Source organism: Felis catus, chromosome E3 (genome assembly GCF_018350175.1).
Source record: "Felis catus isolate Fca126 chromosome E3, F.catus_Fca126_mat1.0, whole genome shotgun sequence".
NCBI classification, from domain to species: Eukaryota; Metazoa; Chordata; class Mammalia; order Carnivora; family Felidae; genus Felis; species Felis catus.
The window spans coordinates 38,377,699-38,401,945 of record NC_058383.1 but is presented as its reverse complement, the minus strand read 5'-3'; the positions used below and the strand labels follow the sequence as shown (position 1 = coordinate 38,401,945).

The following is a 24,247-nucleotide window of genomic DNA, read 5'->3' as shown; positions in this document are numbered from 1 at the left end:
TCCCATGGCTACCTACTGCAGGCAGTAGAACTAGGACCTGTGCATTCTCCTTTAAGAAGATGACTTAGAGAATATTCCTTTGCATGGGCCTGGCAGAAAAATTCACTTCTTCAGGGTCAAATGAGCAGTTGTGATTGGCATCTTCCATAGTTACTGAAGGATCCAAACGTTTTACCAAGAACAATCTCAATAGCTTCCAACATCTGCCATGGCGAAGAGTGCTTTACAAACGGGATCAGAGAAGGGCACTTCAGGTTTACAGAGGACAGTGATACCAGGCTATAGTGAAGGGCCAACCTTGTATAACATCTTTCAACTTCAAAGCTCATCTTACAGGATCTCATCTACCCTACTTGCCAGGAGGGGTGAAGAACAGTGATCATTGGTCCCATTTGAGAGCAGATATATAAAGCAAATGGCAGAAAGTGATTGTCTTAAGATATGTTGGAGAAGATGCATGAAGACAATGGAAGATTTCTGGTTCCTAGTTCAGATATGACAAGGTCCTTTGAATATGAGATGTCCAGGAAGAAATCAAATTCTTGTCCATGCAGTTAGGGAACAGAATTTATGAGTCAGGGCTCCTGACTAAGTACTTCTTATGCATTCTTCCCCTTCAGCTCTCTGAGATATTCTGCTGGTGCTCCATTCCAACACCATCTTGACCACTCACGTCAGCCTCACCATCTTAGAAGGAAGAGAGAGAGTGGGGCAGTTACATCTCAGGAAGTGCTATTTTCTTGACTAAATGTTGCTATCTCGCCTATCTCCCCAAGGGCCAGAAATCCCTTCTTAGGGATGGTGTCTTGTTTTCAGAAAGAAACCCAGTTTTTTTCTGTAGAGTTAAACAGGATGCTGTGCCCTCCAAAATCATTCTTGTTCCTGTAAACAGTCTAGTACCTGAAAACAACCTCTCTTCTAACCATTCTCAGGCTCAAATGGGTCTGAGATTTTCAGGAGAGTAACAGTAAAGCTCTGCCATTTTGCATTCCCATAAGCAATGAATGAGACTTCCTGTTCCTCCACATCTTTGCCGACAGTTGTGTTCAGTGTTTTGGGGTTTTCACCATTTTGATGGTTGCATGGTGTTATTTTTTTATTTTTTAATAAAGTTTATTTATTTTTGAGAGAGATAGTGCTCAAGTTGGATAGGAGGAGAGGGAGAGAGAGAGTTGGGGTGGGGTAGAGAATCCTAAGCAGGCTCTGCACTGTCAGTGGAAATCCTGATGCAGGGCTCGAACTCACGAACTGTGATATCATGACCTGAGCCTAAGTGAGACTCTTAACAACTGAGTCACACAGGCACCCCAGTGTTTTTGTTTTCATTTGCAATTCCCTAATGACTTGTAATGTGGAACATCTTTGTATCTGTGTACCTTGTCTGGTGAGGTGTCTGTTCAGATATTTGGCCCATTATTTTAATTAGGTTGTTCATTTTCTTATCTTTGAATTTTAACAGTTCTTCACCTAATTTGTGTAACATCCCATTATCGATTCTTCCTATCCATGAATATGGAATGTCTCTCCATTTATTTTCATCTTGTAGTTTTATTCATGTATACCTTGTACATGTTTTTGGTATTTAGATGTTCATCCATCTTATTATTTTACTAATGTAAATGGTATTTTGTTTTTAATTTCAAATTCCACTTGTTCCTTGTTGGTGTATAGGAAAGTGGTTAAATTTTATGTATTAATCTAATAACCTTCAACTTTTCTACAAGTGCTTTATAAGTTCCAGGAGTTTTGTTGTTGTTGTTGACGATCTTGTCCTCTGTAAACAAAGAACATTTTATTTCTTCTTTTTCAATCTGTATATCTCTTATTTTCTTATCGTTATTAAATTATATAGGGCTTCCAGTATGATGTTGAAGAGGAGTGGTGCAAGGGAAATTCTTACCTTGTTCCTGATCTTAATGGGAAAGCTCCTCGATTCTCACAAGTAAGTATAATATTAGCTGTAGGGTGTTTCGGCAGTTTTTAAAATCAGATTGAGGAAATTCCCCTCTGTTCCTAGTTTGCTGAGTTTTTATCATGTATGGGTACTGGATTTTGTCAAATGCTTTTTCTACATCTACTGATATGATCATACGATTTTTATTCTTTAGCCTGTTGATGTGAGGAATGGCATTAATATATTTTTGAATATTGAGCCAGCCTTGCATACCTGGAATAAGTCCCACTGTATAATTCTTGTTATACATTGTTTTGATTTGGTAATATTTTGTTGAGTATTTTTGAATCCATATTATTGAGGGATGCTGACCTGTAGGTATTTTTTTCTTGCAGGTTTTTTTTTCCCTAGTTTCTGGTATTATGGTAATGCTTACCTCCTAGAACGCCTCACCAGTATTCCCATCCACCTCAGATACTGTTTGTCCTTTCATTAAGGTCATCTTTCATCTCTACAGCCTATCCAGGTCCCTGATATCTGACCATAGCTTTATACCTGTAATTCTGTGTTAGAAGATATCTTTCATTGCCCTCTGTTCTTTTGTATTGGAAGCTTTACCTGTGGAGAGTTTAGCAGAGATTTGTTGACTGTCTCTTAGCACCCATTTTCCCTTTCCTCTTTCCCAACAACACTGATTCCATTCGGAGGTCTGTGAAGTTCTTTACCCTCATTCCTAGAAATGAAGAATGTGACCTCACCTAAGTTAGTAAAGGAGGATTCTACCTCTGTGATTGGAAGATGGCTCAGTGTTAGGTATATGACCTTAAGTTGGTCCCATGGGGACCTCTGTTTGAAATGGTAGAACAAATCCAGCTTTTATTGGATGATACATGTTACCCACTGGTTGTTGACAGTCTTCTTGAAACTAGGAGAGATATGAACCTTAGAATGAAACCAACCACCATAGAAGGCAGAGCAGAGTGATAAATATTCAGTCCTGGTGACACATTGAGCTGTAGGATCAAGCATCACCTGATACCTAGAACTGCCCTTTACTTTTTAGCTACCTGAATCTATATGTTTCCTTTTATGTTTAAGCCAGTGTAAGCTGGAGTTTCTGTTCATTATAACTGAAAGAATCCTAATACATAGAGAAACAGGTAATATATAGATGTAGGAGATGAAGCGTCCTTTAACATACACCTATTGAAAGTTTCCATTATGGAAATCATTAAACGTACATAAAAGTAGAGTAATATGGTGAAGTCTTGTGTAGGCTTTAACACTTTACCTATCCTGTTTCACTTATCCTTTCCAGTTTTTTGTTTTTATCTTGTTTGTTTTGTTGGGGTTGTTTGTTTGGGAGTATTTTATTTTTCAATTATTATTTTTTAATTTTTTAAATTATTTTTTAAAGTAATCTCTGTGCCTAGTGTGGGGCTCAAACTGATGACCCTGAGGTCAAGAGTCATATGCTCTACTGACTGAGCCAGCCAGGTGCCCCTTGGGAGTATTTTAAAGGAAATCTCAGACGTTACAACATTTCACCCGTAAAGAGTTTAGTTTATAAGACATGAGCAGTTCTTGACAATCTCTGTTCTGAACCATCTTTGAGAAAAAATTCCCACATGACAGAGACCCTCTCTCCCACCGGAGGGAAGTTTAACTGAGAACGTGGGAGCTGCTTTTCACTCTCTCTGAGGGCAGAACTTGACCAACAACTTTTCAAGATGGCTATGTAAGAGGATCCTCTTGGGTTCCTCTCTGTGGTGTCCAATTATGAGAACAACAGGCAATCCAAATGCATCATCATGAGGGTGGTCCAGGAGGGACGCTAGATGCCTGTAGTAATTAACAGAACAATATATTAATAAGATGAAACTACGCAATCAACTGTTGCACTTTTAACAAGCCCCAAAGTGATTCACTCATTAAGAGTTCAGTGGCAACAGTTAATTGATAGTTTCCTGGAAGCAATTCAAAAACACAATAATACTAATTATCCTCTAATGTATTTGTATAGAGTATTCCCCCGGGAGCTCACAATGCCCTCATTTACCTACTTGCATTGGCTTTAAATTTTTGTTCTTGAAATAATGTGTAAAGTGTAAATGAATACTAAAAATCATTTGAATTTTGTGATAATTCACCCCCTCAGCATTCCTGCTTGATGATGATGTGTGTGTGTGTGTGTATTTTAATGTTTATTCATTTTTGAGAGACAGAGAGATGGAGTGTGATCAGGGGAGGGACAGAGAGAGTGAGACACAGAATCTGAAGCAGGCTGCAGGCTGTCAGTGCAGAGCCGGACATGGGGCTCGAACCCACGAACCGCGAGATCGTGACCTGAGCCGAAGTCAGATGCTTAACCGACTGAGCCACCCAGGCACCCTAGATAATGTATATTTTTTAATTAGCATTTGACCATCACATTTCAGTAACTGCTAGGATGCAAAGTGACCTGGAAATTTAATACTTCTATTCCATTTTCTTCTCCATTTGTTATCATACTTATTCTAAATAAGGAGTTTTCTCTCCTTTTCTGTCATTCGTGTCCATTCCATCCCTTGATCCTCTTTCTGGATCTATTCTAAAGTAGCTACTGTATATTCCAACACCCAGGGCCCTGATAGTCAAAAAGTGTACTATTCTCTTTTTTGCACACTTCTCTTTTTTTAAGTTTATTTATTTTGAGAGAGGGAGAGAGAGAGAGGGAACGACCAAGCAGGGGAAGGGCAGAGATGGGGGTGGACAGAGGACGCAAAGTGGGCGCACAGCCATGACACCAATATAGGACTCGAACTCACGACCCATAAGATCATGACCTGAGCCAAAGTCAGACGCTTAACCAATTGAGCCACCCAGGCACCCCTGAACTATACACTTCTGTGAAAGTCATAGTTTATCGTTTATAAAACCTACTTAACCAACCAAGTGTTATTGCTACTAGAATTCCTGGTACGTTAGCCTACTGTTTATCACCTGTAACTCCCAAACTGACACTTAAACTGACCTGCTTTGAAAACTTGCTCTTTCCTTATTTCTGCGTGGGGTTGTTTGCCCCCTGAAGCTTCTAGAAAGATATGCACTGTGAATGTTCATTCATTCATTCAACATTGGGCAAATATTTACTGAGCACTTTCTATATGTCATTGTTTTACATGTTGGGATTTTATATTCGCAAACTTTTTTGGTTTTGTCTTTTCCTTCTAAAGAATGATGGATTGGGGATAAAGAGGGCATTTTCTACATTTCTTTACATTGTTTAGGTACATAATTTGTATACGTTTATGTCATTTTCATTTGGTTGGCTGATTGGTTTTCCAAGGCCAGTTTCCCACTCTGCCTTATCTTCAAGTCCAACTTCAGCTCCTGTAAGACAGAATAGGAAAAGCATACCTCTACTAACTTAATATTAAATTTTAAAAATAGATGTGAGCAGTGCCTGGGTGGTTCAGTCAGTTAAGTGAACCTTAACTCTTTTTAAAAAAAATTTTTTTTTCAACGTTTATTTATTTTTGGGACAGAGAGAGACAGAGCATGAACAGGGGAGGGGCAGAGAGAGAGGGAGACACAGAATCGGAAACAGGCTCCAGGCTCTGAGCCATCAGCCCAGAGCCTGACGCGGGGCTCAAACTCACGGACCGCGAGATCGTGACCTGGCTGAAGTTGGACGCTTAACCGACTGCGCCACCCAGGCGCCCCAAGTGAACCTTAACTCTTGATTTTGACTCAGGCCATGATCTCAGCGTTGTGAAATCGATCCCCGTGTTGTGCTCCATGCTAACCGTGGAACCTGCCTAAGATTCTTTCTCTTCTTCTCTCTCTGCCCCTCCCCTGCTGGGTCTCTCTCTCAAAAAAAAAAAAAAAAAATGTGAATTGACTTAGGCATTCTACTAATTTGGGAGTGGACATTAACACCTACATTTGCAGGGCACATCCAATATTTTTACTTATAAATTAATCTTAGGGATTTAGAAATGATTAGAACATTAAAGGCAGAGGAAAGAATTGTAGATATACTCTTAATAATACATCGAGACACAAAAGAAACTCCTTTAAAAATTGTAAGCACTTTAGCATATAAGCAATTGTACTCTACTTGCCATAAGATGAGAAGTTTGTTTTGTTTTTTTTTGCCTACGTCTGAAATTTTCACAGCCATTAGCCCCAAAATTATCAGAAACTTAAGCAACATTATTTACCACTATCTGAAAGAAACTTTATAATGGAAAGACAACCCAGCTTTTCTAAAGGCAAAGAATCTGAATAGACATTTCTCAGAATAAGATATATAGATGGCCTATCAGCACACAAAAAGGCACTGAACATCATTAGACATCCGGGAAATGCAAATCAAATGCACAATGAGCTACAACTCCTATCTACGAGCGTGGCTATAATAAAGAAGTCAGATAATAACAAGTGTTATTGAGAATATGGAGAAATTGGAACTCTCATTTACTGCTGGTGAGAAGGTAAAATGTTTCAGCCACTATAGAAAACACTGTGGCCACCCTTCAGAAAGCTAATCATAGAATTACCATTTGACACAATCATTACACTCCTAAGTATCTACACAAGATAAATGGAAACGTGTGTCCACACAAAAACTTGTATACAAATATACATAGCAGCATTATTCACAGTAGCCCCAAACTAGAAGCAACCCAAAATGTCCATCATTGGGTAAATGGATAAAGTGGTGTGTGTGTGTGTGTGTGTGTGTGTGTGTGTGTAATGGGAACATTATTTATCAATAAAAAGAAATGAAGTTCTGATGCATCATACAACATAGATGGACCTTGAAACCGTACTAAGTGAAGGGATCCAGGTACAAAAGATCCCATGTCTTATGAAATACCCAGTATAGGCAAAACCTTGGAGACAGAAGATAGACGAGTTGTTTGTAGGGGCTGGGAACCGGAAGAGAATGGAGGGTGATGGCTAACGGATACAGCATTTCTTTTTGAGGTGAAGCAAATGTTCTGGAATTAAATAGTGGTGACGAATTGTGAATATGCTAATAAAACCGCTGAGTTATACCCTTTACAATGGTGAGTTTTATAGTAAGTGACTTATAGCTCAATTTAAAACTTGACTAAGAAGGGGAGTAAAGTGGAGAGTGATAAGTAGGCTTCTAGGTAACTAACAGATGCAACAGGGCAGAGTGTAGACAAAAAGAAAGAAAGATGAAGTAAAGGCTTTGAAAAGAAACTAATTTAGGAAGTCTTCTGTGGAGGCAGGGACTAGGGAGAACCAGTCTGAAGGGAGAACCAATAATAGAGAAAAGAAGCAAAATGTTAAGGATTAGAAAGGCAGAAACAACACTATTGGTATTGGGGTTCAAGTTCTAGGTAAGATGGAGTGATCATGTCTCTTCTTTTCTCTCACGCAGAAACAACTATAAAACTTGGATAAAATGCTTGAAGACGCTGTTTTAGGACTACAAAGAGCCAACAGCAGGAGGTGATTTGGCTAAAAGCACCGGAATTCAAAGTATCACTGAATTGATTGTGAGTTTACAATTTATTTTCTCTCATATCCCTTGATCTCAATACAACTAGAAATCTGAAAGTGAACACTGTAGTAAAGATAGAGACAAACATAAAACATTTATTTATGATAAAAACTATCAGCAAATTAAGAATGGAATGGAACTTCTTCAACGTGTAAAAAAGCATCTATTTTAATAAACAATGCCTAATATCATACTGAATTGCCAGAAATTAAATGCTTTCTCTCTGAGATCAGGACTAAGACAAGAATCCCCACTCCTGCTATTCCTATTCAGCATCCTACCAGAAATCTTAGCCAGTCCAATAATGAAAGAAAAGAAAATATAAAGGGTAATATGGGGGGCTCAGTCAGTTAAGTGTCTGACTCTTGATTTTGGCTCAGGTCATGATATCACAGTTCGTCAGTTTGAGCCCCACATCAGGCTCTGTGCTAACAGCACAGAGCTTGCTTAGGATTCTCTCTCTTCCTCTCTCTGCCTCTTCTCTCTCTCTCCCTGCCCCCTCTCAAAAATAAATAAACCTTAACAAAATCTATTTGGAAAAAGGAAAGGAAATATAAAACATCCAGATTGGAAAGGAAAAATCAATACACTGTCTATTCAGAAAAGATGTGATTGTTAATGTAGAAAATCCTAAGACCTTACAAAAATTTCTAGAATAATTAAATTTAGTGAGATCACAGGATGCAAAGTTAACAAAAAAATCCTATTTCTATGGACTGGAAACAATATCATTTACAGTAGCTTCAAAAAATGAAATATTTATTTATAACACTTAAAAACCATATATGTATGCTGAGAACTTCAAACCATTGGTGAAATAAATCAAAGAAGTCCTAAATAAATAGAGAGACATACTATGTTCATAAATTGGGAAGACTCAACATAGTAAAGATGTCAGTTCTCCCCTGACTGATCGATGGATTTAACATAAGATGGAAAGGTAAAGAAACTAGAGTAGCCTAAAGAGTTGTGAAAAATAATAAAGATTTGAAGGAATCACATCACTTGATTATAAGACTTTTTCTAAAGCCCCATTAATCAAAACAGTGTGGTATTGTAAAGGGATAGACACATAGATCAATGGAATAGAATAAACAGTCTAGAAATAGACCCATATAAACATGACAAGTTTTTTTATAGGCAACTTTTTAGTAGGTGACATTCACATTAAACAAAAGTAACTATTTTAAACTGAACATTCGAGTCGCATTTAAAACATTCACAGGGCGCCTGGGTGGCTCAGTTGGTTAAGTGTCTGACTTCAGCTCAGGTCATGATCTCACGGTCTGTGAGTTCAAGCCCTGCATCGGGCTCTGTGCTGTCAGTTCAGAGCCTGGAGCCTGCTGCAGATTCTGTCTCCTCCTCTCTCTGCCCCTCCCCCACTTATGCTCTGTCTCTCTCTATCAAAAAATGAATTAACGTTAAAAAAATTTTTTAAACATTCACAATGTTGTGCACCTACCACCTCTATCTAGTTCCTAAGCATTTTAATCATCCCCAAAGAAAACCTTGTATCCGTTAGGTAGTTACTCCCCATTCTTCCCTTCTCATATTCCCTGGAAACCATAAGCTTGCTTTTTGCCTTAGTGGATTTATCTATCCTGACTATTTAATGTAAATGGAGTCATACAATATGTGACCTTTGGGGTCTGGCTTTTTTCCATTTAGCATAATGTTTCTGTAGTTCATCCATATTGTAGCGCATATCAGCACTTCCTTGCTTTTTTGGCTGAATAATATTTCATAGTATTTATATACCACAATTTATCTTTTCAGCTGCTGATGAACATTTGAGTTTTTCTACTTCTTGTTTAATGTGAATAGTGCTCCTATAAACATGCATGTGTGAACATTTGTTTGAATGTTTTAGTTGAGGGGGGTGCTTATACACCTAGGAGTGGAACTATCAGATCATTTCGTAATTCAATGTTTTATTATTGGGAACAAACTTTTCTATAGTGGCTGAACTATTCTACATTCTCACCAGCCATATACAGCCATATACAAGTCCAATTTCTCTACATCCTTACCAACATTTACTATTTACCTATTTTATATTATTATTATTATTAATTATTATTATTATTACTATTGTCATCTGAGTGAATATGAAGTGACATTTCACTGTAGTTTGATTTGCATTTTCCCAATGACTAATGATGTTGAGCATCTTGTCATGTGCTTGTTAGCCATTTCTCTTCTTTGGAGACATGTCTATTCAAGTCCTTTGGCCACTTAAAACTTGGGTTTTTAGGGCACCAGCGTGGTTCCGTTGTTTAAGCATCTGGCTCTTATTTTTGGCTCAGGTCATGATTTCACGATTTGTGGGTTTGAACCCCACATGAGGCTCTACACTAACATTGCAGAGCTTGCTTGGAATTCTCACTGTCTCCCTCTCTCTCTCTTAAATAAACTTTTAAAAAAAGAAAAAAAACCTTGGGTTGTCTTTTTGTTTTTGAGTTGTGGAAGTTCCTTATATATTCTGGATATTAAACCCATACCCTTTATATGATTTACAAGTATCTTCTTTCCTTATGTAGGTTTTCTTCTCACTTTCATGATGAAGTCCTTTGATACACAAATTTTAAGAATTTTTATAAGTTCCAATTTATCTATTTTTCCTTTTGTTGCTTTTGCTTCTGGTATCATGTCTAAAAACCCATTGACAAATCTAAGGTCACAAAGATTTACCCGTATATTTTCTTCTAAAAGTTTTCTACTGTTAGCTCTTATATTTAGGTCATGGATCCATTTTCATTAATTTTTGTGTATGATGTGAAGTAGGGGTTTTTGTTTTTGTTTGGCATGTGGCTGTCCAGTTGTCCCAGCACCATTTGTTGAAGAAACCATTCTTTCCCCCATTGAATGGTCTTGTGGTCTTTATTGAAAATCAGTTGACCATAGATAAAGGGGTGTATTTCTGGAGTCTCGATTCTATTCTGGCAGTCTACATGTCTATGCTTATGTCAGTACCACATCATTTTGAATTATAGTATGTTTTGAAATTGGGAGGTGTGAATCCTCCAACTTTTTTTTTAGGCTGTTTTGGCTAATCAGGATCCCTTGCAATTCCATATGAATTTGAGGATTGGCTTCTCCATTTCTGCAAAAAGACCATTGAAATTTTGACAGGGATTGCACTGAATCTGTAGATAGCTTTGGGGTGTACTGCCATATGAACAGTGTAAAGTTTTCTAATCCATGAACACAGGGTGTCTTCTGTTTTATTTATATCTTCTTTAACTTATTTTATTAATTACATTCTATTTAATTTATATATATGCCTTATAGTTTTTAGCATAGAAGTATTTCATCTCTTTTGTTAAATTTATACCTGGGTATTTTATTCTTTTGGATGTTATTATAAATTGAATTGTTTTCTTCATTTCTTTTTTATATTATTCATTGCTGGTATATACAAACACAACTAATTTTTCTATGTTGATCTTGTATCCTGAAACTTTGCTGGATTGTTTATTATTTATAGTGATTTCTATGTGGATTCTTTGGGATTTTCTATATATAGGATCCTATCATCTATGAATAGAGAAAGATTTATTTCTTCCTTTCCAATATGAATGCTTTTTATTTCTTTTTCATGCCTCTTGATTTACCTTAGAACTTTCAGTAAAATGCTAAATATCAGTGACGAAACTGGGCATCTTTACTTTGATTCTTATTTTTGGCAGAAAGCTTTTAGTCTTTTACCATTGAGCATGATGTTGGCTGTAGGATATTATTATTATTATTATTATTATTATTATTATTATTACCCCTTTATCATGTTGAGGAAGTTCCCTTCCATTCCTAGTCTGTTAAGTGTTTTTATCATGAAAGGGTATTGGGTTTTATCTAATGGTTTTATTGCATCATTCATTTCTTCCCTTTACTTTATAACGTAGTGAATTACATTATATGTAATTCAACATTATGTTGAATCACCCTTGCATTCAGGGAATAAGTTCTACTTAGTTATGCTATATAATCTTGTTAATATGCTGTCGGGCTCAGTTTGTTAGTATTTTTTTTTTAATGTTTAATGTTTTTATTTATTTTTGAGACAGAGAGAGAGCATGAGCAGGGGAGGGGCAGAAAGAAGGGGAGACACAGAATCCGAAGCAGGCTCCAGGCTCTGAGATGTCAGCACAGAGCCTGACTCAGGGCTCGAACTCACGGACTGTGAGATCATGACCTCAGCTGAAGTCGGACGCTCAACCAGCTGAGCCACCCAGGCGCCCCAGTTTGTTAGTATTTTGTTGAGGATTTTTTGCATCTATATGCATAAGGAACGTTAGTGGGTAGTTTTCTTTTCCTGGAATCTCTATGTCTGTGGCCAAATTATATTTGACAAAGGTGCAAAAACAATTTAGTAGATAAAGGACAGTCTTTTCATTGAATGATTTTGGAAGAATTGGACATCCTTATGGAAAAAAAGAACCTCCGTGTAAACCTTATAGCTTATATAAAAGCTAACCCCAAATTGGTTACAGTCCTAACTGTAAAATCTAAAACTCTACAACTTCTAGAAGAAAATAGGAGGAAATCTTGTGACCTTGGAATTAAGCAAAGAATTCTTAGACATGATGTTAGAACACAGTCCATAAAATAAAAAAACAAATATATTGGATTCTGTTAAAATTTTTAAATTTCACATGAAAGTCACTGTTAAAATAATGAGAAGACTGCTTTGGAAAAGAAACTGGTAGTTCCTCAAGAGGTTAAACATCTGTCTGACCCAATAATTCCAAAACTAGGTATGTATCCAAAAGAAGTGAAAACATGTCCACACAAGAACCCATTCCCAAATGTTCATAGCAGTATTATTCACAACAGCCAGAAGTGGAAATAACGTAAATATCAATCAGAAATAAAAGGAATGGAGTACTGGGGTGCCTGGGTGGCTCAGTCAGTTGAGCGTCCGACTCTTGATTTTGGCTCAGGTCGGGCTGCCAGGGCTGTGGGATTGAGCCCTGCATCAAGCTGTGCTCTGGGCATGGAGCTTGCTCTTTCCCACTCCCCCTCCCCCTACTTTTGCATGAACATGCTCTCTCTTTCTAAAAAAAAAAAAAAAAAAAAAACCACAGGAACGAAGTACTGATTTATGTCATAACATGGGTAAACCTTGAAAACATTATGCCAATTGAAAGAAACCAGTCACAAAGGACCACATATTATACGAATCCTTTTACATGAAACGTTCAAAATAAGTAGATCTGTACAGAAAGTAGACTGGTTGTTGCCTAGAGCTTGGGTGTGGGTGGGAAGGTTGGGTCAAAGTGGCAATGGGTATGAAGTTTCTTTCTGTGATTATGAAAATGTGCTAAAATTGATTATGAAGATGGTTTGTACAGCTCTGTGAATATACCAAAATCTATCAATCTCACACTTTAAATAGGTAAATTGTATCATGTGTGAATTATATTCATAAAGGTGTTATAAAAAACAAGAATAAGGGACGCCTGGGTGGCTCAGTCGATTGAGCATCCGACTCTTGATTTCAGCTCTGGTCGTGATCCCAGGGTCATGGGATCGAGTCCTACATTGGGCTCTGTGCTGAACATGGAGCCTGTTTGGGATTTTTGTCTCTCTCTTTCCGCCCCTCTCCTTCACTCACAAACTCTCTCTCTCTAATAATAATAATAGTAATAACAATAATAACAATTTTTAAATAATAAAAATAAGAATAAAAGACAAGCTATTGACAGGAGAAAATATTTGCAGACCACCTATCTGCCAAAGGGCTTGTATCTAGAATATATCAGGAAATCTCAAAACTGAACAATAAGCAAACAGTCCAATTTTAAAGTGGGCAAAAGACATAAACAACAGGATATGCAGATAGAAAATTAGCAAATGAAAGAGGTTCAACATTGTTAGCCATCAGGGAAATGAAATTAAAACCACAGTGTGATATCACTGCACACATATCAGAATGCCCAGAATAAGAAGTAGTGATAACATCAAATGCCGGCAAGAATATGGAGGAACTGGATCACATATGTTGGTGAAGGTAATATAAAATGATACAGCCACTCTGGAAAACATCTTGATAGTTGCCTATGAAACTAAACATGCAACTACCATAAGAACCAGCAATTAAAGTCTTGGGCATTCATCCTGAAAAATAAAACCTTAATGGCTTGAGGTGATCTCTGAAAATGTCTCGCTATTCACTTGACCCAGAAAACCCTACAAGATCATGCAAATCAGGAGATTCAGATCTTTGTTCACTTTAAGAACACGTGTGAAACTACTTAGGCTACCAAAGGTGTACATGCCCGAAAAGCCACCAAGTGTCTGAAAGATGCCACTTTGCAGAAACGATGTGTGCCATTCCATCACTACAGTGGTGGAATTGGTAGGTGTAGCCAGGCCAAACTCTGGGGCTGGACACAGGGTCAGTGGCCCAAAAAGAGTGCTGAATTTTTACTGCACATGCGTACAAATTCATAGAGTGATGCTGAACTTAAGTGTTTAGATGTAGATTCTCTGGTCATTGAGCACATCCTGGTGAACAAAGCCCCCAAGATACAGTATAGAACTTACAGGGCTGATGGTCAGATTAACCCATACATAAGCTCTCCCTGGCATATTGAGATGATCCTTACTGAAAAAGAGCAGATTTTTGGAAACCAGGAAAGGAGGTTACTGAGAAGTAAAAGATACCCTAGAAGAAACCGAAGAAACAGAAACTTAAGGCCCAGGAGTAAATTCTGCATAAAATGAATGTAAGTAAAAGTAAACACAACACAAAACCCTTATATTTAGACAAAAAACATACGCAAATACTAATAACATCTATATTCATATAGCCAAAACTGGAAACAGTCCACATGTCTTTCAACAGGTGAATAGTTAAATCATGGTTTAACTATTTAAATACTATGGACTACTATTCAGCAGTGAAAAGGAATGAGCTACCAATGCATGCAAACCTGCAAAGAGTTGGATGAATCCCCAATAAATTATGCTGAGTGGTAAAAGCCAATCCCAAAAGGTCCTATACTATATGGCTCCATTTATATTAAGTTTTTGAAGTGGCAAAATTTTACAAATGCTGAACAGATTGGTGGTTACGAGGGGTTAAGGTGGGAGCAGGAGGTAAGTGGTTTATAACCTTTTATGGTTATAAAAAGGCAACCTCTGGAATCTTTATGTTAATGGAACTGTTCTTTATCTTGACTGTAGTGGAGGACATACTAACCTACACATGTGATGTAATTGTAGAGAACTAAATATACATACACACATGCGTACACACCACACACATAATTGCAAGTAAAATGGGGGAACTGTGAATAAGATTGGTGGGTTGTACCGCAATTTCTGACTTGTGAGAATGTACTATATATATAGTTCTGCATCCTGTTCTGACTAAAAGAAACTAGGTAAGAATACATGAGTCTCTCTATATGATTTCTTATAACTGTGTGTGAATCTGCAATTATCTTTCCACAAATTTAATTTAAAAATGGGCAAAAGTCATGAACAGACACCTCACCAAAGAGGATATAAGAACGGCAAATAATACAAGAAAGGATGTTTGACATCATTAGCTATTAGGGAAATGCAAATTAAAACTAGGATAAGCTATCACTACACACCTATGAGAATGGCTAAAATAAAAATAAAATACCAAGCAGTAGCAAACGTGTGGAGCAACTGGAGAGGTCATACATCACTGCTAGGAATGCAAAATGATACAACCATTCTGGAAAATCATTTGACAATTTACTATAAAGTTAAACATACACTTACAGTGTGACCCAGAAATCCCATTCCTGTGTACCTACCCTAGGGGAATAAAAACATGCTCCCACAAAACCCGGAACACAAATACTTATAGAACTTCCCTTCATAATCACCATAAACTGAAAACAACCACAACAGATGAATGGACAAACTGTGGTACATTTGTACAGTAGAATGTTACTCAGGAATAAAAAGGAACAAACTTTTGGTACACATGACAACTTGGATGAATCTCAAGAGCATTGTACTAGTTCAAACGGTTACATACAGTAAAATTCCACTTAGGTGATATTATTAAAAAAGACAATTTATATGATATTTTCATCTCTGTAGGGATGGAGAGCAGATCAGTGGCTGCCAGGGTCAATGGGTTGTGGGGGATGACTGAACGATTCTGTGTCCTGAGTATGGTGATTATTACCCAAATCTATACATGTGTTAAATCTTTTTTTTTTTTTTTGAAGTGAACATAACCTCAAGATTTTATTATCTTCATAAGTAACCAAATATGAAGTTTAGAACTGGATCACTTGGGACTCTGTCTTCTTATCTCCTCCCAGTGCAAAATGCTTGCATCTCTTAATAGCCAGCATTCTCTTAGATCTGCAGTTGGGCTCAACACATTCCAGCCTCAGCACAATCTTCTTTGTAGTTTTAGCCTTTTTCCAGAAAATCAGCTAAGTTTGCCCACCATGGCCACTCTGTTTCCTGTCACAATGCCGCTTTCCCTGGGCATAAAGAGAATCTGCCTTTCTTGTACTGTGTCACTTTGTGGGGTTGGTGCTTGCCACGTTTCTTTCAGAAAGTCCGGCAGGTTTTATGAACATTCACCATGGTTGTGAGAGCACTATCAGCACAGAAAGACTATACATGTGTTAAAATTTTTAAAAGAAAAAAATCACCCTCACTGAGAGTAAAAATAAATAAAGCTATTTTTATTAACAGATTATGTAACCGCCTACAGTTACATAGAATCCAAGAGAATAAACAGCTAAAGTTAGTATCTTGCTGGATAGAGGATCAGTGTATAAATCAATTACTTTCCTATATACCAGCAAAGTTAGAACATTTATACAATTATTGCAAAAAAGATATTATTCAGTGACTAATCTAACAAAAGATGTGCAAGACCTTTATGGAAAGAAAGATGTCATAATTAAAGCACATTAAAGAAGACTTATAAAAACTCTCATCACAGATGGGATGACTCAGACTCGCAGAGTTGATTCTTCTCAGTTAATTTACAAATTTAATACAATTCTATTCACAATACCAACAGGGCTTATTTTGAAATCTGAAAAGGCTGATTTCAAAATGTATGTGAGGGGCCCCTGGATGGCTCAGTTAGTTGAGCAACTGACTCTTGATCTCAGCTCAGGTCTTGACCTAGGGGTCCTGAGTTCAAGCCCTGCATTGGGCTCTGTGCTGGGTGTAAAGCCTACTTAGAAAAAAACAAAAAACAAAAAACTGGAGGCACCTGGGTGGCTCAGTCTGTTAAGTATCTGACTCTTGACCTGGCTCAGGTCATGATCTTACAGTTTCATGAGTCTAAGCCCTGCAAGGGTCTCTGTGCTGTCAGTGCAGAGCCTGTTTGGGATTCTGTCTCTCCCTCCCTCTGCCCCTCCCCTGCTCGTGTTCTCATTCTCTCAAAATTAATAAACAAACTTTAAAAAATTAAAAATGTATGTGAAAGAGCAAAAGGTCAAGAATGCCCAAGACAGTTTTGAAGACCAGCAAATGAGGGAATTCAAAGCCTAGAGTTCTTTTGGTAGGACGTTACTGTTTACTCTTTCAACTTCTTCAATGATTAAATTCTATTTTCTGTCATGTCCCAATTTCAGCATTTCATCTTTCTCCAGAAATTTAATAATTTCATCTCGATTTTCAGATTTACTGCTCTATAGTTGTTTTATATTAGTTCTACTATGTCTCTTTTATTTTCCTTCTTAAAATTTGTATTTTATATTTTTTATATTCTACTGTTTCATATGAGCCACGCCAGTAATTGGATTCTCTCTTGTATCTCTTTTCCAACTGGTTGCAGTAAATGCTTAACTATTTTCTCAAAAATTTAAATTATGAAATAACAAAATATACATAGAAAAAATCTATGTAGAATAACATAATGAACACCTTTGCACCTACTACCCAATTAAATAAAATCTAACAAGTACAATTGAAGATCATGTGTACCACTTCCCATTCTTATTCCATTCCTTCTTTCTCCAAATTTAACCACTATCATGAGTTTGGTGTTCATTGTGGGAGTTTTTGGTAGTCAGAGCAGTGACTCAGGAATTTGATTACCTGGGTTCATACACCAGCTCCACTTCGTATTAGCTGTGTGGTCTTGAGCAATTTATTTAACCTTTAGATTTTTCAGTTTTCTGTTTTGTAAAATGAAAGTCAAAAAAGCCCACCTTATGAGGTTTTTAAGGAAATTAAATAATTAACACAAAGATGCCTAGGACATCCTGGCTTTATTGAAGCATTAAGTAAATGTATGCCTGTACCAGTAAGTGTATAGCATTGCGTGTATAGCATTGTTTTGCATATTTAATTTTTTTTACATAAAAGTTTTCCTATGATAGATTTTTTTCTTCAATCATTTTTGTTCATTCCCAAATTGGAAAGGAAGATGCAAAACTATCTCTATTAACAGATGACATGATCTTATTTATAGAAAGTCCTAAAGAATCCCTACAAAAACCCAACTATTAGAGTTAATAAACAAATTCAGCATCAGCAAAACTAAAAGGCAACCGACAGAATGGGAGAAGATATTTGCAAATGCTATATCGGGTATAGGGTTAGTATCCAAAATCTACAAAGAACTCATCAAACTCAACACCAAAAAACAAATAATCCAAGGAAGAAATGGGCAAAAGACATGAATAGACACTTCTCCAAAGAAGACATCCAGATGGCCAACCGACACATGAAAAAATACTCAACATCGCTCATCATCAGGGAAATACAAATCAAAACCACAATGAGATACCACCTCACACCTGTCAGAATGGCTCACATTAACAACTCAAGCAACAACAGATGTTGGTGAGGATGTGGAGAGAGAGGATATCTTTTGCACTGCTGTTGGGAATGCAAACTGGTGCAGCCGCTCTGGAAGACAGTATGGAGGTTCCTCAAAAAATTAAAAATAGAACTACCTTACAACCCAGGAATTGCACTACTAAGTATTTATCCAAGAGATACAGGTATGCTGTTTCAAAGGGACATATATACCCCAATGTTTATAGCAGCACTATCGACAATAGCCAAAGTATGGAAAGAGCCCAATGTCCATCGATGGATGAATGGATAAAGAAGATGTGGTATGTATATACAATGTGCCTAACAAAAAGAATGAAATCTTGTAATTTGCAACTACGTGGGTGGAACTAGAGGGTATTATGCTAAGCGAAATTAGAGAAAGACAAATATCTTATGACTTCACTCATATGAGGACTTTAAGATACAAAACAGATGAACATAAGGGAAAGGAAGTGAAAATAATATAAAAATAGGGAGGGGGCAAAACATAAGAAACTCTTAAATATGGAGAACAAACAGAGGGTTACTGGAGGGGCTTTGGGGGAGGGGATGGGCTAAATGGGTAAGGGGCATTAAGGAATCTACTCCTGAAATCATTGTTGCACTATATGCTAAGTAACTTGGGTGTAAATTTAAAAAAAAGAAAAAGTAAATAAACAAATCCGTCAAAGTTGCAGAATGCAAGATCAAGATACAAAACTCCACTGTGTTTCTACATATTACCAATGAACAATTTAAAAAGGAATTTAAGAAAACAATTCCCTTTACAATATGTCAAAAAGATGAAAATATTTAGGAATAAATTTCACTAAGAAGATGCAACACTTGTACACTAACAACTATAAAATACTGCTGTAATCAATTAAAGAATACCAAAATAGGGGCGCCTGGGTGGCGCAGTCGGTTAAGCGTCCGACTTCAGCCAGGTCACGATCTCGCGGTCTGGGAGTTCGAGCCCCGCGTCAGGCTCTGGGCTGATGGCTCAGAGCCTGGAGCCTGTTTCCGATTCTGTGTCTCCCTCTCTCTCTGCCCCTCCCCCGTTCATGCTCTGTCTCTCTCTGTCCCAAAAATAAATAAACGTTGAAAAAAAAATTTAAAAAAAATACCAAAATAATAGAAAGACGTTTCATGTCCATGGATTGGAAGTCTTAATATTATTAAGATGGCCATATTCTCCAAAGCAATCTACAGATTTAATGCAATCCCTGTCAAAACACTAACTGCCTCTTTATAGAAATTGAAAAGTGAATCCTAAAATGAATAGGGAATTGCAAATGATCCTGAATAGCCAGAACAATCTTGAAAAAGGACACAGTTGGAGGACTCACTATTTCTGATTTCAAAAGTTATTACAAAGGTATAGTAACGAAAACATTGTGGTAAGATCAGTTGAATAGAAATAAGAGTCCAGGAACAAACCCATACATCTATGGTGAATTGATTTTTGACAGTAGTATCAAGACCGTTCAATGGAGAAAGAAGACTATTGCCAACAAATGGTCCCAAGAAAACTGTATATAGACATGCCAAAGAGTCAGATTGCATACCTCACACTATATACAAAACTTAATTCAAACTGAAAAAAGACCTAAATGTAAGAGCTGAAACTATACAATTCTTAAAAGAAAACATGTGGTTAAGTCTTCATGGCCTTGGATTTGGCAATGGATTCTTAGATCTGATACCAAAATGAAAAGCAACAAAAGAAAATAGATACTTTTGACCTCATCAAAATAAAAAAAAACTTCTGTGCTTCAAAGGACACTATCTAAAAAGTGAAATGACAGTCCACGCAATGAGAGAAAATTTTTGTGAATCGTATGTCTGATGTCCAAAACATGTAAAGAACTCTTCAAACTCAACAGCAAAAAAGACAAACAATCCAATTAAAAAATAGGGAAATAACTTGAATAGGCATTTGCCCAAAGAAGTTACACGTATGGCCAACAAAGGCATGAAATGATGCCTCAACATCATTAGACCCTGGTGAAAGGAAAATCAAAACCACAATGAAATACAGCTCACCCACTAGGGCTGCTATAATTTTTTAAAGGAAAATAACAAGAATTGGTGAAATATGGAGAAACTGGAACCTTGACACATTTGTGGTAGGTCTATAAAATGGTACATTCTCTACGGAAAATAGTTCGTCAGTTCCTCAAAAAGTTAAACACAGAATTACCATGTGAACCAGTAATTCTACTCCTAGATATATGAGGGAATTAGAAACATGTTTTCTAAAGGAATTAGAAACATGTTTTCAAACAAAAACTCATACATGAATGTTCACAGCAGCACCATCCTAATAGCCAAAAGGTGTAACCCACCCAAATGTTAATCCACTGATGAATGAGTAAACAAAATGTAGTATATTTATACATTTGAATATTATTAATCCATAAAAAAGAATTTAATACTGATATATACTACAATGGATGAATATTATGCTAAATGAAAGAAGTCAGACACCAAAGGCTACATATTCTGTGATTCCTTATATATGAGAATCCTGGAATGGGCAGTCCCATATAGACAGAAAGGAGATTAGTGGTTGCAAGAGGATGGGGCCCAAGAGAGAATGCGGAGTAACTTCTTAATGGGCACAGGGATTCTCCTTTGGGATGATGAAAATATTCTGGACCTAGAGAGTGGCAATGATTGTACAACTTTGTGAATATAATAAACGTCACTGGATTTAACCCTTTAAAATGGTTAAACTTGTGAATTCTGTTATGTGAATTTTAAAGATTTTATTTTTAAGTAATCTCTACACCCAATATGGGACTCAAAATCACAACCCTGAGATCAAGAGTCACATACTCTACTGACTGAGCCAGGCAGATTTCTCTGTTACATGAATTTTATCTCAGTAAAAACTTGAGACATTAAAAATAGTTTTTATTTGGATATTTTTAAATGTTTATTTATTTTTGAGAGAGAGAGAGAGAAAGAGAGAGAGAGAACAGGGGAGGGGAAGAAAGAAGGAGACAGAATCCAAAGCAGGCTCCATGCTGTCCACACAGAGCCCCATGGGGGGCTTGAACTAATGAACCATGAGATCATGACCTGGGCCAAAGTGAGAAGCTTAACTGACAGAGCCACCCAGGTGTCCCTATTTGGATATTTTTAATTGTATAGAATTCATTCTTATTGTGTTTATCCAAACAATACAAAAGGCCATTAAGTTTTTATTTTTTTATTTTTTTTTAACAATAAAAATCTTAGTTTATTTTTTTTTGTATGAAATTTATTGACAAATTGGTTTCCATACAACACCCAGTGCTCATCCCAAAAGGTGCCCTCCTCAATACCCATCATCCACCCTCTCCTCCCTCCCACCCCCCATCAACCCTCAGTTTGTTCTCAGTTTTTAAGAGTCTCTTATGCTTTGGCTCTCTCCCACTCTAACCTGTTTTTTTTTTTTTTTCCTTCCCCTACCCCATGGGTTCCTGTTAATTTCTCAGGGTCCACATAAGAGTGAAACCATATGGTATCTGTCTTTCTCTGTATGGCTTATTTCACTTAGCATCACACTCTCCAGTTCAATCCACGTTGCTACAAAAGGCCATATTTCATTTTTTCTCATTGCCACGTAGTACTCCATTGTGTATATAAACCACAATTTCTTTATCCATTCATCAGTTGATGGACATTTAGGCTCTTTCCATAATTTGGCTATTGTTGAGAGTGCTGCTATGAACATTGGGGTACAAGTGGCCCTATGCATCAGTACTCCTGTATCCCTTGGATAAATTCCTAGCAGTGCTATTGCTGGGTCATAGGGTAGGTCTATTTTTAATTTTCTGAGGAACCTCCACACTGCTTTCCAGAGCGGCTGCACCAATTTGCATTCCCACCAACAGTGCAAGAGGGTTCCCGTTTCTCCACATCCTCTCCAGCATCTATAGTCTCCTGATTTGTTCATTTTGGCCACTCTGACTGGCGTGAGGTGATACCTGAGTGTGGTTTTGATTTGTATTTCCCTGATAAGGAGCGACGCTGAACATCTTTTCATGTGCCTGTTGGCCATCCGGATGTCTTCTTTAGAGAAGTGTCTATTCATGTTTTCTGCCCATTTCTTCACTGGGTTATTTGTTTTTCGGGTGTGGAGTTTGGTGAGCTCTTTATAGATTTTGGATACTAGCCCTTTGTCCGATATGTCATTTGCGAATATCTTTTCCCATTCCGTTGGTTGCCTTTTAGTTTTGTTGGTTGTTTCCTTTGCTGTGCAGAAGCTTTTTATCTTCATAAGGTCCCAGTAATTCACTTTTGCTTTTAATTCCCTTGCCTTTGGGGATGTGTCGAGTAAGAGATTGCTACGGCTGAGGTCAGAGAGGTCTTTTCCTGCTTTCTCCTCTAAGGTTTTGATGGTTTCCTGTCTCACATTTAGGTCCTTTATCCATTTGGAGTTTATTTTTGTGAATGGTGTGAGAAAGTGGTCTAGTTTCAACCTTCTGCATGTTGCTGTCCAGTTCTCCCAGCACCATTTGTTAAAGAGGCTGTCTTTTTTCCATTGGATGTTCTTTCCTGCTTTGTCAAAGATGAGTTGGCCATACGTTTGTGGGTCTAGTTCTGGGGTTTCTATTCTATTCCATTGGTCTATGTGTCTGTTTTTGTGCCAAGGGCCATTAAGTTTTTAAAGAGATTTTATTTTTAAGTAATCTCTACACCCAACTTGGGGCTCAAACTTACAACCTCTAGGTTAAAAGTTGCATGCTTCGCTGACTGAGCCAGCCAGGTGCCCCAGAAGGCCATTTCAAAACAAGTTAATAATCTTTTTGTGGCAGGGACTACTGCTTGGCTACTCAATATCCAGTCTCCATTAATTGTAACACAATACTTATTTATATTGTTGGTGCTACATATGATATGATGTATGACGTGATAATTGCGACCAGGTAAAAACCACATTTCTCAGCCTCCTATGCAATTAGATTTCCTTATATGATTAAATCCTCATCCGTGAGATGTGAGGGGAAGATACTGGTGGAGCTTCTAGGATAGCTTCCCCAAGAGGCAAAAACATCTTCCACCTTCCTTGCAGCAGTGGGGACATGATGAGTAGAGCACCTGCCGCCAGCTTAGACCATAGGTAGCCTTGAGGATAGAAGCCACTGATGAGGGTGGTGGAGCGTGAAGGTGGAAGGAACCTGGACTGATGGTTGTTAATTTGCTACCACACTAAATGCTGATCGTTCATTTTTGAATTTGCTTTGTGTGAAGGAAAAAACACCCTGTTTTTATAAAATAATTAAGTTGAAAAAATAATAATTAAGTTGGATCACCTCATATTACATACTATGATGAAATCCCAAAGAATTAAACACTTAAATGTGAAAGATAAATCTGTCTGAAGAAAATGAAATGGGATGTATTTGTATATTAGGGACTGGAAAGAACTGTTAAAAGCACAAATCAACTTCAATGCAGGAAATGTATTAATTGGATTATATCAAAATTTAGGATTTTTGTTGAAAGTTCGGCATAGACTTAACTAGGGGGAAATATTTACAATGTCTATAACTGGCAAGGTTTAGGTAGACAGTACTAAGAACAATGGCCAATAAACAAGAAACACAAAGAAAAACTAAAAGCAGGCAGACGGTATGAAAATGCAATTTATAGGATAAGAAATTTAAAAAGCCAACACATCTGTAAAAACTGTTAAACCTCATTAGTAATCGGAAAAAGGCAGACTAAACTGTGACACTTTCATACCCAACACATTGGCAGACATTAGGACCTTTGGTTATACTAGGTGTTGGCTCGGATGAAGGGAAATCACAAACCTTCATTTCTATGACTTCACTGGGAGTCATAGACTCTGTCAACCCATTGGCAGAATCAGTGCTCATAAGCATATCCCTGTTGCCCAGCAGTCTCCATCTAGAATGAACGAACATACATACATACATACATACATACATACATATCCGTGATAGGCACTCATGCAAGTCCATAAAGGGATATGCACATGAATGTTCATTGCAGCATTGTTTGTGGTAATGGGAAATTAAGACAAGCTG

At 37.3% G+C, this 24,247-nt stretch overlaps 1 protein-coding gene and 2 pseudogenes across 2 annotated transcripts in view; 2 read left to right on the top strand and 1 right to left on the bottom strand.

Moving 5' to 3' along the window:
- The window catches only part of LOC101095943 (olfactory receptor 2C1), a 41,900-nt gene that overhangs the window by 9,613 nt on the left and 8,040 nt on the right, over positions 1-24,247 (top strand). The window contains exons 2-3 of one of the 2 annotated variants that reach the window (XM_003998993.6): positions 1,853-1,942; positions 7,293-7,410. The gene's annotated coding sequence lies outside the window, so the exon portion shown is untranslated. Of the gene's footprint in view, positions 1-1,852; positions 1,943-5,907; positions 5,962-7,292; positions 7,411-24,247 lie in introns of those variants that run through there. The other variant, XM_045047589.1, reaches the window with a different exon arrangement.
- LOC109495329 lies at positions 13,078-15,730 on the top strand (annotated as a pseudogene).
- LOC101097694 lies at positions 15,683-16,001 on the bottom strand (annotated as a pseudogene).